At 48.2% G+C, this 10,182-nt stretch overlaps 1 pseudogene; it reads right to left on the reverse strand.

Annotated features, from left to right (window-relative positions):
* The window catches only part of LOC139254082 (zinc finger protein 239-like), a 42,492-nt pseudogene extending 40,002 nt beyond the window's left edge, over positions 1-2,490 (reverse strand).
* Positions 2,491-10,182: the final 7,692 nt, after the last annotated feature.

Consider the following 10,182-nt stretch of genomic DNA (forward strand, 5'->3'; position numbering starts at 1 on the left):
CCATTTTGTCCCTCGAGTCTGTTACAGTGGAAGAGGAGGAGGCCCATTCAGTCTCTGTTACATAGGAACAGTAAGCCATTCTGCCCCTCGACTCTGTTACATTAGAAACTCGAGTGGGCCATTCAGCCTTGGAGTCTGCTTTACAGAAATTCAACGCCATTCAGCGCCTCGAACCTGTTACAAATGAATAGGGTGCCATTCAGCCCCTCAAACCTGTTACAAATGAATAAGAAGCCATTCAGCCCCTCGAACCTGTTACAAATGAATAGGAAGCCATTCAGACCTTTGAGTTTGTTGCATAGGAACAGGAGGTGGGCATTCAGCACCTCAGCCTTCCTATAAAGGAATTGGTGGAGGCGATGCATTGACTGGATACTGTTACACAGGAATAGAGGCGGCCATTCATCCTCTGGAGCCTTTTACTTTGGAACAGGAGGAGGCTATTCAGACCCTCAAGCATGTTATGTAGGAACTGGAGGAGGCCATTCAGTCACCTGATAATATTATAGGAACTGGAAGAGGCCAATAAACCAGTAGCACATGTTATATTGCAACTGGAGGAGGCCACTCACCCCATCTAACTTATTACACAGGAACAGGAGGTGGCTATTCAGCACCGAATGTTGTTAGACAGGAACAGGATGAGGCCATTCTTCCCCTCGAGCCTGTTACATTGGATCAGGAGGATGCCATTCAACCCTTCCATTCTCTTATTTGGGAAGAGGCCATTCAGCCTCTCTAACATTAGAAACACAAGCAGACCACTCAGTCTTTGATTCTGTGACATGGGAACAGCAGGACATTTTTCATCCCCTCGAGCTTCTTACATTAGGAACAGGAGAAGACCACTCAGTCCCTCGGGTCTGTTACATAGGAACAGGAGTAGGCCAATTCCACCCCTCGGAACTGTTAACCAGGAACAGGAAGTGACCATTCAGCTCCTCGAGCCTATTACATCAGGAACTGGAGAGGGCCATTCAGCTCCTCGAGCCTATTACATGAGGAACTGGAGAGTGCCATTCAGCTCCTCGAGCCTTTACATTAAGAACTGGAGAGTGCCATTCAGCAACTGGAGTTAAAAAGCAATAGGACAACGCAATTCTGCCCCTCGGGTCTGTTACATTAGGAATAGGACAAAGGCAATCATCCCCATGGGATTGTTTCATGGGAACAGAAGGAGGGCATTCAGCCCCTCATGCTTGTTACATGGGAACTGGAGGAGGCTATTCAGCCCCTGGAACCTGTTACATAAGAACTAAAGGAGGCCATTCATCCCATTCTAGCCTGATACAAAAGGTACAGGGGAGGTCATTCTGCCCCTAGAGCTTGTTACATATGAACAGGAGGAAGGCATTAAGACCCTCGTGTTTATTACATTAGGAACAGAAGGGCACTCAGTATCTCCAATCTGTTAAATTAGGAATAGGAGGTGGCCATCAGCCCCCTCGGACCTGTTACACAGGAATAGGAGGAAGCCATTCAGCACCACAAACATGTTTAATTCGGATAACCTGTCTGTGTATCCGCACACAGTGATAGGTACCATACCGACTGTGTGTGAGAAGGAGCTGGTTACACTGTTCCTTATGTCTCAGGTGGTGGAAACTTCACATTTGTTCCAGTTTCTTCAATTCCTTGCCTGTAGGAGGAGAAGGTATCTCTGATCATTCAAAAACAGGAGAGGTACAAAAGACTAAAGTGATGAATATAATCGTTCAATTAATATTCATTATGAACATTCACAAAGGGAAGCCAGCGATACAAACAGTGTGTGTCTGACTCCACTGCAGTACTGCAGCACTCGGCTTCTGCACACCAAATGTGTTGGGCAGATTTACAGCAATTTATTGACATCCAGATACAACCCAACCCCTGCCCTGCTTCAGGAATGGGACTACCCGATGGAGCACGGACTTTTACACAGCTCAGATTGCTACTCCCCTCTCCCAGGGCACTAACCGTTCAACCAAAAACAAAGAGCCGCTGTTTAAAACGTGTCCTTCACATTTCTCACCCGGTGCCTGCAATAGATGCTCCTTGTATAAATCCTCAGTGTCCGGCTCTGCTTCCACTGCTCACTGTCCAATGACAACAAACACGGTGAGACTGGAACTAAAGCAGGAACGTTCACTACTGGTTTGCAGGGAGAAAGCAGCAATGATTGTAAACAGCAGATCCTTCCCATTCTGTCTCCCTTACCCGGGACACACACTGTCCACACACAGCCCGAGAATGGTCTCTCCCTTCCCCCACTCACTCCACGCACTGAGACCAGTTCTTGCTCCACTCCGCCTGTTACACACAGACCCCGACTCTCCCTGAACTTCCCCCGGACTCAGTGCCGATCTCTGAGCCCATCTGCGGACACGCTCCCAAAGCGATGTGCTGCTGTAAGGAGGCTACTGCTCGCTGCCTTACCCCGGGGCCGCGGTATCTCCATTCCCGGCTGTTTCAACCATCTTCTTCCGCTCACTGAGTGAATGTCGCTCACAGGCTGGGGGAGGGCGCATGCGCTCTTCTGCTCACTGTAAATCGACACAGGGGGCGGGGCTTAATCGCGCATGCGCAGGTCTCTGCAACAATTCAGCCTTTAAAAATCAAAGTGAACTTTTCCCAATTTACTTTTATCAGAATCTGAGCAAAGGAACTGGGCCTGGGGGGCAAGGACAGAGAATGTTTATCATTATCATCATCATAGGCAGTCCCTCGGAATCGAGGAAGACTTGCTTCCACTCCTGAAGTGAGTTCTTTGGTGACTGAACAGTCCAATACGAGAGCCACAGACTGTGTCGCAGGTGGGACAGACAGTCGTTGAGGGGAGGGGTGCGTGGGACTGGTTTGCTGCACGCTCTTTCCGCTGCCTGCACTTAATTTCTTCCACTCTCAGCGATGAGACTTGAAGTGCTCAGCGCCCTCCCGAATGTACTATCTCCACTTAGGGTGGTCTTTGGCCAGGGACTCCCAGGTGTCAGTGGGGTTGTTGCACTTTATCAGGGAGGCTTTGAGGGTGAACTTGTAATGTTTCCGCTGCCCACCTTTGGCTCATTTGCCGTGAAGGAGCTCCGCATAGAGCACTTGCTTTGGGAGTCTCGTGTCTGGCATGTGAACTATGTGGCCTGCCCAGCGGTGCTGATCGAGTGTAGTCAGTGCTTCAATGCTAGGGATGTTAGCCTGTAAGAGGACGCTGATATTGGTACACCTGTCCTCCCAGGGGATTTGTACGATCTTGGGGAGATATCGTTGGTGATATTTCTCAAGCAACTTGAGGTGTCTGCTGTCATGGTCCATGTCTCTGAGCCATACAGGAGGGCAGGTATTACCACAGTCCTATAGACCACGAGCTTGGTGGTAGACCTGAGGGCCTGGTCTTCGAACACTCTTTTCCTCAGGTGGCCGAAGGCTGCACTGACACACTGCAGGTGGTGTTGAATCTCCTCATCAATGTCTGCTTTTGTTGATATATCGAGGTATGGGAAATGGTCCACATTGTCAAGGGCTGCACCGTGGATCGAGGACAGGCTAGTGGAGGACCTTTGTCTTACAGATGTTTAGCCTAAGGCCTATGCTTTCATATGCCTCAGTAAATACATCGACTATATCCTGGAGTCCAGCCTCAGAATGTGTGCAGACGCAGGTGTCATCCGCGTGCTGTAGCTCAACGACAGAGGTTGGGGTGATCGTGGACCTGGCCTAGAGGCAGCGAAGGTTAAACAACTTCCCTCTGGTTCTGTAATTTAGTTCCACTGCAGCGGGGAGCTTGTTGACTGTGAGGTGGAGCATGGCAGTGAGGACGATTGAGAAGAGTGTTGGAGCGATGACACAGCCCTGTTTGACCCCAATCCGGACGTGGATTGGGTCTGTAATGGATCCATTGGTAAGGATCATTGCCTGCATATCATCGTGGAGCAGGCGAAGGATGTTGACAAACTTTTGGGAGCATCTGAAATGGAGGAGGAAGTTCCATAGACCCTTGTGGTTGACATTGTCAAAGGCCTTTGTAAGGTCGAAAAAGGCCATGTATAAGGGCTGGTGCTGCTCTCTGCATTTTTCCTGCAGCTGTCGCGCTGCAAATATCATGTCCATTGTGCCCAGGGGCAGTGTCAGGGAGGCCTATAAAAGGCTCGGCATCGGAGAGACAGGAGTTTGAGCAGCGGGAGTCCGGAGCAGTGTTGGAGAGGCCTATAAAAGGCTCGGCATCGGAGAGGCGGGAGTTCGAGCAGTGGGAGTCTGGGGCAGCATCGGAGAGGCCTATAAAAGGCCCAACAGTTGAAGAGGCGGGAGTTCGAGCAGCGGGAGTCCGGAGCAGTGTTGGAAAGGCCTATAAAAGGCCCAACAGTCGGAGAGATGGGAGTTCGAGCAGTGGGAGTCTGGGGCAGCATCGGAGAGGCCTATAAAAGGCCCAACAGTCGGAGAGGCGGGAGTTCGAGCAGCGGGAGTCTGGGGCAGAATTGGAGAGGCCTATAAAAGGTCTAACAGTCGGAGAGGCGGGAGTTCGAGCAGCGGGAGTCTGGGGCAGCATCGGAGAGGCCTATAAAAGGCCCAACAGTCGGAGAGGCCTGCTGGTGCAGGTGCAGGGGTAGAAGGTAAACAAAGAAGTAGAAAGAAATCACAAGGTGACGTCACAGCCAAGGGGGTAAGTGATTGGCTGGTGATTGGTGAGTAGTTTTTATTTTTATTTTCCCTATCAGTGGGTAACCTTTATTGTTGTTGCCAAATTAAGTAGATCTAAGGGTTAACTCATGGTAGGAGAGCTCAGACAGGTGTCATGCTCCTCCTGTATCATGTGGGAACTCAGGGACTTTTCCAGTGTCCCTGACGACTACATATGCAGGAAGTGTACTCTGCTGCAGCTTCTGACAGACCGCATTGCGGTACTGGAGCTGTGGGTGGATTCACTCTGGAGCATGCATGATGCTGAGGATGCCATGAATAGCACGTTTAGTGAATTGGTCTTACCGCAGGTAAGGGTTACACAGACAGATGGGGAATGGATGGCCAACAGGAAGGGCAGTGCAGAGGTCTCCTGCGGTCATCCCCCTCCAAAACAGATACACTGCTTTGGGTATTGTTGGGGGGATGACTCATAGGGCAGGGCAGCAGCAGCCAAGTTCATGGCATTGTGGGTGGCTCTGCTGCACAGGAGGGCAGGAAAAAGAGTGGGAGAGCAATAGTGGTAGGGGATTCTATTGTAATCGGAATAAATAGACGTTTCTGTGGCCACAATGGTATGTTGCTTCCCAGGTCAAGGTTCAAGGATGTCTCGGAGCGGTTGCAGGACATTTTGAAGGGGGAGGGTGAACAGCTAGTTATCGTGCTGCATATAGGTACCAAAGATATCGGTAAAGAAATGGGATGAGGTCCTACAAGCTGAATTTAGGGAGCTAGGAGCTAAATTAAAAAGTAGGATCTCAAAGGTAGTAATCTCAGGATTGCTACCAGTGTCACGTGCTAGTCAGAGTAGGAATTGCAGGATAGCTCAGGTGAATACATGGCTTGAGGAGTGGTGTAGAAGGGAAGGATTCAAATTCCTGGGACATTGGAACCGGTTCTGGGGGAGATGGGACCAGTACAAACCGGACAGTCTGCACCTGGGCAGGAACGGAACCAATGTCCTAGTTTGCTAGTGCTGTTGGGGAGGCGTTAAACTAATATGGCAGGGGGATGGGAACCTATGCAGGGAGACAGAGGGAAGTAGAATGGGGACAGAAGCAAATGACTGAAAGAAGAAAAGTAAAAGTGGAGGGCAGAGAAACCCAAGGCAAAAATCCAAAAGGGCCACATTGCAGCAAAATTCTAAAAGGGCAAAGTGTGTTAAAAAGACAAGTCTGAAGGTTCTCTGCCTCAATGCAAAGAGTATTCATAACATGGTGGAAGAATTAATTGCACAGGCAGCAATGAATGAATATGATATAATTGGCATCACGGAGACATGGCTCCAGGGTGACCAAGGCTGGGAACTCAACATCCAGGGGTATTCATCATTCAGGAAGGATAGACAGAAAGGAAAAGGACATGGGGTAGTGTTGCTGGTTAACGAGGAAATTAACGCAATAGTAAGGAAGGACATCAGTTTGCATGATGTGGAATCTGTATGGTTGGAGCTGCGGAATACCAAAGGGCAGAAAACGCTAGTGGGAGTTCTGTACAGACCACCAAACACTAGTAGTGAGGTTGGGGACAGCATCAAACAAGAAATTAGGGATGCATGCAATAAAGGTACAGCAGTTATCATGGGCGACTTTAATCTACATATAGATTGTGATAACCAAACTGGTAGCAATATGGTGGAGGAGGATTTCCTGGAAAGTGTTAGGGATGGTTTTCTGGACCAATATGTCGAGGAACCAATTAAAGGGCGGGCCATCCTAGACTGGGTGATGTGTAATGAGAAAGGACTAATTAGCAATCTTGTTGTGCAAGGCCCCTTGGAGAAGAGTGACCATAATATGGTAAAATTCTTTATTAAGATGGATAGTGCCACAGTTCCTTCAGAGACTAGGGTCCTGAACTTGAGGAAATGTAACTTCGATGGTATGATATGTGAAATTGGTTAGAATAGACTGGCAAATGATCCTTAAAGGGTTGATGGTGGATAGGCAATAGCAAGCATTTAAAGATCACATGGATGAACTTCAACAATTGTGCATCCCTGTTTGGAGTAAAAATAAAACGGGGAAGGTGGTTCAACCGTGGCTAACAGGGAAATTAAGGATAGTGTTAAATCCAAGAAAGAGGCATATAAATTGGCCCAAAAAAGCAGCAAACCAGAGGACTGGGAGAAATTTAGAATTCGGCAGAGGAGGAAAAAGGGTTTAATTCGGAGGGGGAAAATAGAGTGTGAAGGAAGCTTGCCAGGAACATAAAAACTGACTGCAAAAGCTTTGATAGATATGTGAAGAGAAAAAGATTAGTGAAGACAAATGTAGGTCCCTTGCAATCAGATTCAGGTGAATTTATAATGGGGAACAAAGAAATGGCAGACCAACTGAACAAATACTTTGGTTCTGTCTTCACGAAGGAAGACACGAATAACCTTCTGGAAGTACTAGGGGACCGAGGGTCTTGTGAGAAGGAGGAACTGAAGGATATCCTTATTAGGCGGGAAATTGTGTTAGGGAAATTGATCGGATTAAAGGCCGATAAATCCCCGGGGCCTGATAGTCTGCATCCCAGACTACTTAAGGAAGTGGCCCTAGGAATAGTAGATGCATTGGTGATCATTTTCCAACGGTCTATCGACTCTGGATCAGTTCCTATGAACTGGAGGGTAGATAACGTAACACCACTTTTTAAAAAAGGAGGGAGAGAGAAAATGGATAATTATAGACAGGTTAGCCTGACATCAGTAGTGGGGAAAAAGTTGGAATCAATTATTAAAGATGAAATAACAGCGCATTTGGAAAGCAGTGACAGTGACAAGTCAACATGGGAAATCATGAAAGGGAAATCATGCTTGACAAATGTTCTGGAATTTTTTGAGGATGTAACTAGTAGAGTGGACAGGGGAGAACCAGTGGAGCTGATGTATTTGCCCTTTTGACAAGGTCCCACACAAGAGATTGGTGTGCAAAATTAAAGCACATGTTATTGGGGGTAATGTACTGACGTGGATAGAGAACTGGTTGCCAGACAGGAAGCAGGGAATCGGGATTAACGGGTCCTTTTCAGAATGGCAGGCAGTGACTACTGGGGTGCCGCAGGGCTCAGTGCTGGGACCCCAGCTATTTACAATATACATTAATGATTTGGATGAAGAAATTGAGTGTAATATCTCCAAGTTTGCAGATGACACTAAACTGGGTGATGAAGTGAGCTGTGAGGAGAACGCTAAGAGGCTGCAGGGTGACATGGACAGGTTAGGTAGGTGGACAAATGCATGGCAGATGCAGTATAATGTGGATAAATGTGAGGTTATCCACTTTGGGGGAAAAAACACGAAGGCAGAATATTATCTGAATGGCGGCAGATTAGGAAAAGGGGAGGTGCAACGAGACCTGGGTGTCATGGTACATCAGTCATTGAAAGTTGGCATTCAGGTACAGCAGGTGGTGAAGAAGGCAAATGGTATGTTGGCCTTCATGGCTAGGGGATTTGAGTATAGGAACAGGGAGGTCTTACTGCAGTTGTACAGGGCCTTGGTGAGGTGGTCAGTTTGGGTCTCCTAATCTGAGGAAGGATGTTCTTGCTATTGAGGGAGTGCAGCGAAGGTTCACCAGATTGATTCCCGGGATGGCTGGACTGACATATGAGGAGAGACTGGATTGACTGGGCCTGTATTCACTGGAGTTTAGAAGGATGAGAGGGGATCTCATTGAAACATATAAAATTCTGACAGGACTGGACAGGTTAGATGTAGGAAGAATGTTCCCGATGTTGGGTAAGTCCAGAACCAGGGGTCACAGTCTAATGATAAGGAGTAAGCTATTTAGGACTGAGTTGAGAAGAAACTTCTTCACTCAGAGAGTTGTTAACCTGTGGAATTCCCCACTGCAAAGAGTTGTTGATGCCAGTTGATTGGATATATTCAAGAGGGAGTTAGATATGGCCCTTACGGCTAAAGGGATCAAGGGGTATGGAGAGAAAGCAGGAAAGGGGTACTGAGTTGAATGATCAGCCATGATCTTATTGAATGGTGGTGCAGGCTCGAAGAGCCGAATGGCCTACTCCTGCACCTATTTTCTATGTTCCTCTGTTTCTATGCACCATAGGGGATGAAATCCGCACTGTGATTCTGGGAGGTTCTCCTCGGTCACAGGGTGAAGATGGTTGAGGAGGACTCTAGCGACAACCTTCCCAGTGGTTGATAGCAGGGAGATTCCTAAGTAATTGCCGCAGTCGGACTTGTCCCCTTTTTTAAAGATGGTCACGATCACTGCATCTCTCAGATCTCCCGGCATACTCTCCTCCCTCCAGATGAGGTCATGTATCCGCGTCAACAGCGCCTCTCCGCCATACATTAGTGCCTCAGCAGAGATACCATCCGCTCCCATAGCCTTGTTGTTCTTGAGTTGTCTTATGGCTTTTCCTACCTCATGCACCGTTGGGGTTTCGCTGAGGTGGTGGCAGGTCGCATGCTGCGGGATGGAATTGAGAACACTCGAGTCAAAGGCAGAGTCTCGATTGAGGTGATCTTCGAAGTCCTCCTTCCAGCGGACCCTGACAGCCTCGGTGTCCTTGATGGTTTCCTCGTTCTTGGCCAGCAGTGGGGTGGGTCCTTGGGAGTTTGGATCATAGGTGGCCTTGACTGTGATGAAAAATCCTCACACATCATGGCTGTTGGCCAGTTGTTGTATCTCCTGTGCTTTCTCCATCCACCAGCTGTTTGTTAGGTCCCAGGTTTTTTGTTGGACCTCAGCCTTGAGCTGCCTGTAATGTTGCTTTGCTGCTCCTGAGTTGTGTTGTTGCTTGAGGCTCAGAAATGCTCTGCGCTTGCGATCTGTTAGTTCTTGGATCTCCTGATCATTCTCATCAAACCAGTCCTGGAGTTTTCTGGTTGAGTGACCAAGTGTCTCTTCACAGGCACTGGTTATGGAGGCCTGAAGGGCAGAGAATGTTTAAAGCTGGGGGCCTTGCCTCTTTGAGATGCTCAATTTGGGATCATGCCATGCAGGATGTTTTTCTCTTCGTGAGCCCGTCTTCACCAAGCAATCCTGCAGAATCATCGGAGGGACGAGGGAGCAGGAGTGTTTGCTGGGACTGTGCAGGAGTTAATATCTGACAGAAACGTTCCCAGATTAATTTAATTAGAGTGAAACACTCAGTCACTGAGAATAATACCGAACAGCCATGAGCTGCAAGATTACAGGGAGTACAACAGGCAAGCGATGGTTAAATGTGGGACCTTGTTTCTCTCAGTCTCTGACACTGTCCAGCAGTGTGGGATTAATAATGTCTCCCTCTGTGGTACAACAGCAGTGAGAGAGGGGACTGCATCTTCTATCTCCCCAATGGGACTTTCAGGATAAGACCGGACCTCACAGGTCAGTCTGGAACTGCTCCTGTGCATGTTTCTGTGTCTCACCGCCCGACCTCGATCTCTCCTGTCTCTCACTCAGCACTCTCCCCCATCTCTGACTCTGTTACAATCCTCTTTCTCTTGTACTGTCTGTGATGGGGGATACTGCTAATGAGCATGATGTGGAAACACTATTGGAAGTACAATCCTGATACTGTTTCTGTTTC

Source organism: Pristiophorus japonicus, unplaced genomic scaffold (genome assembly GCF_044704955.1).
Source record: "Pristiophorus japonicus isolate sPriJap1 unplaced genomic scaffold, sPriJap1.hap1 HAP1_SCAFFOLD_532, whole genome shotgun sequence".
Lineage (NCBI taxonomy): Eukaryota > Metazoa > Chordata > Chondrichthyes > Pristiophoridae > Pristiophorus > Pristiophorus japonicus.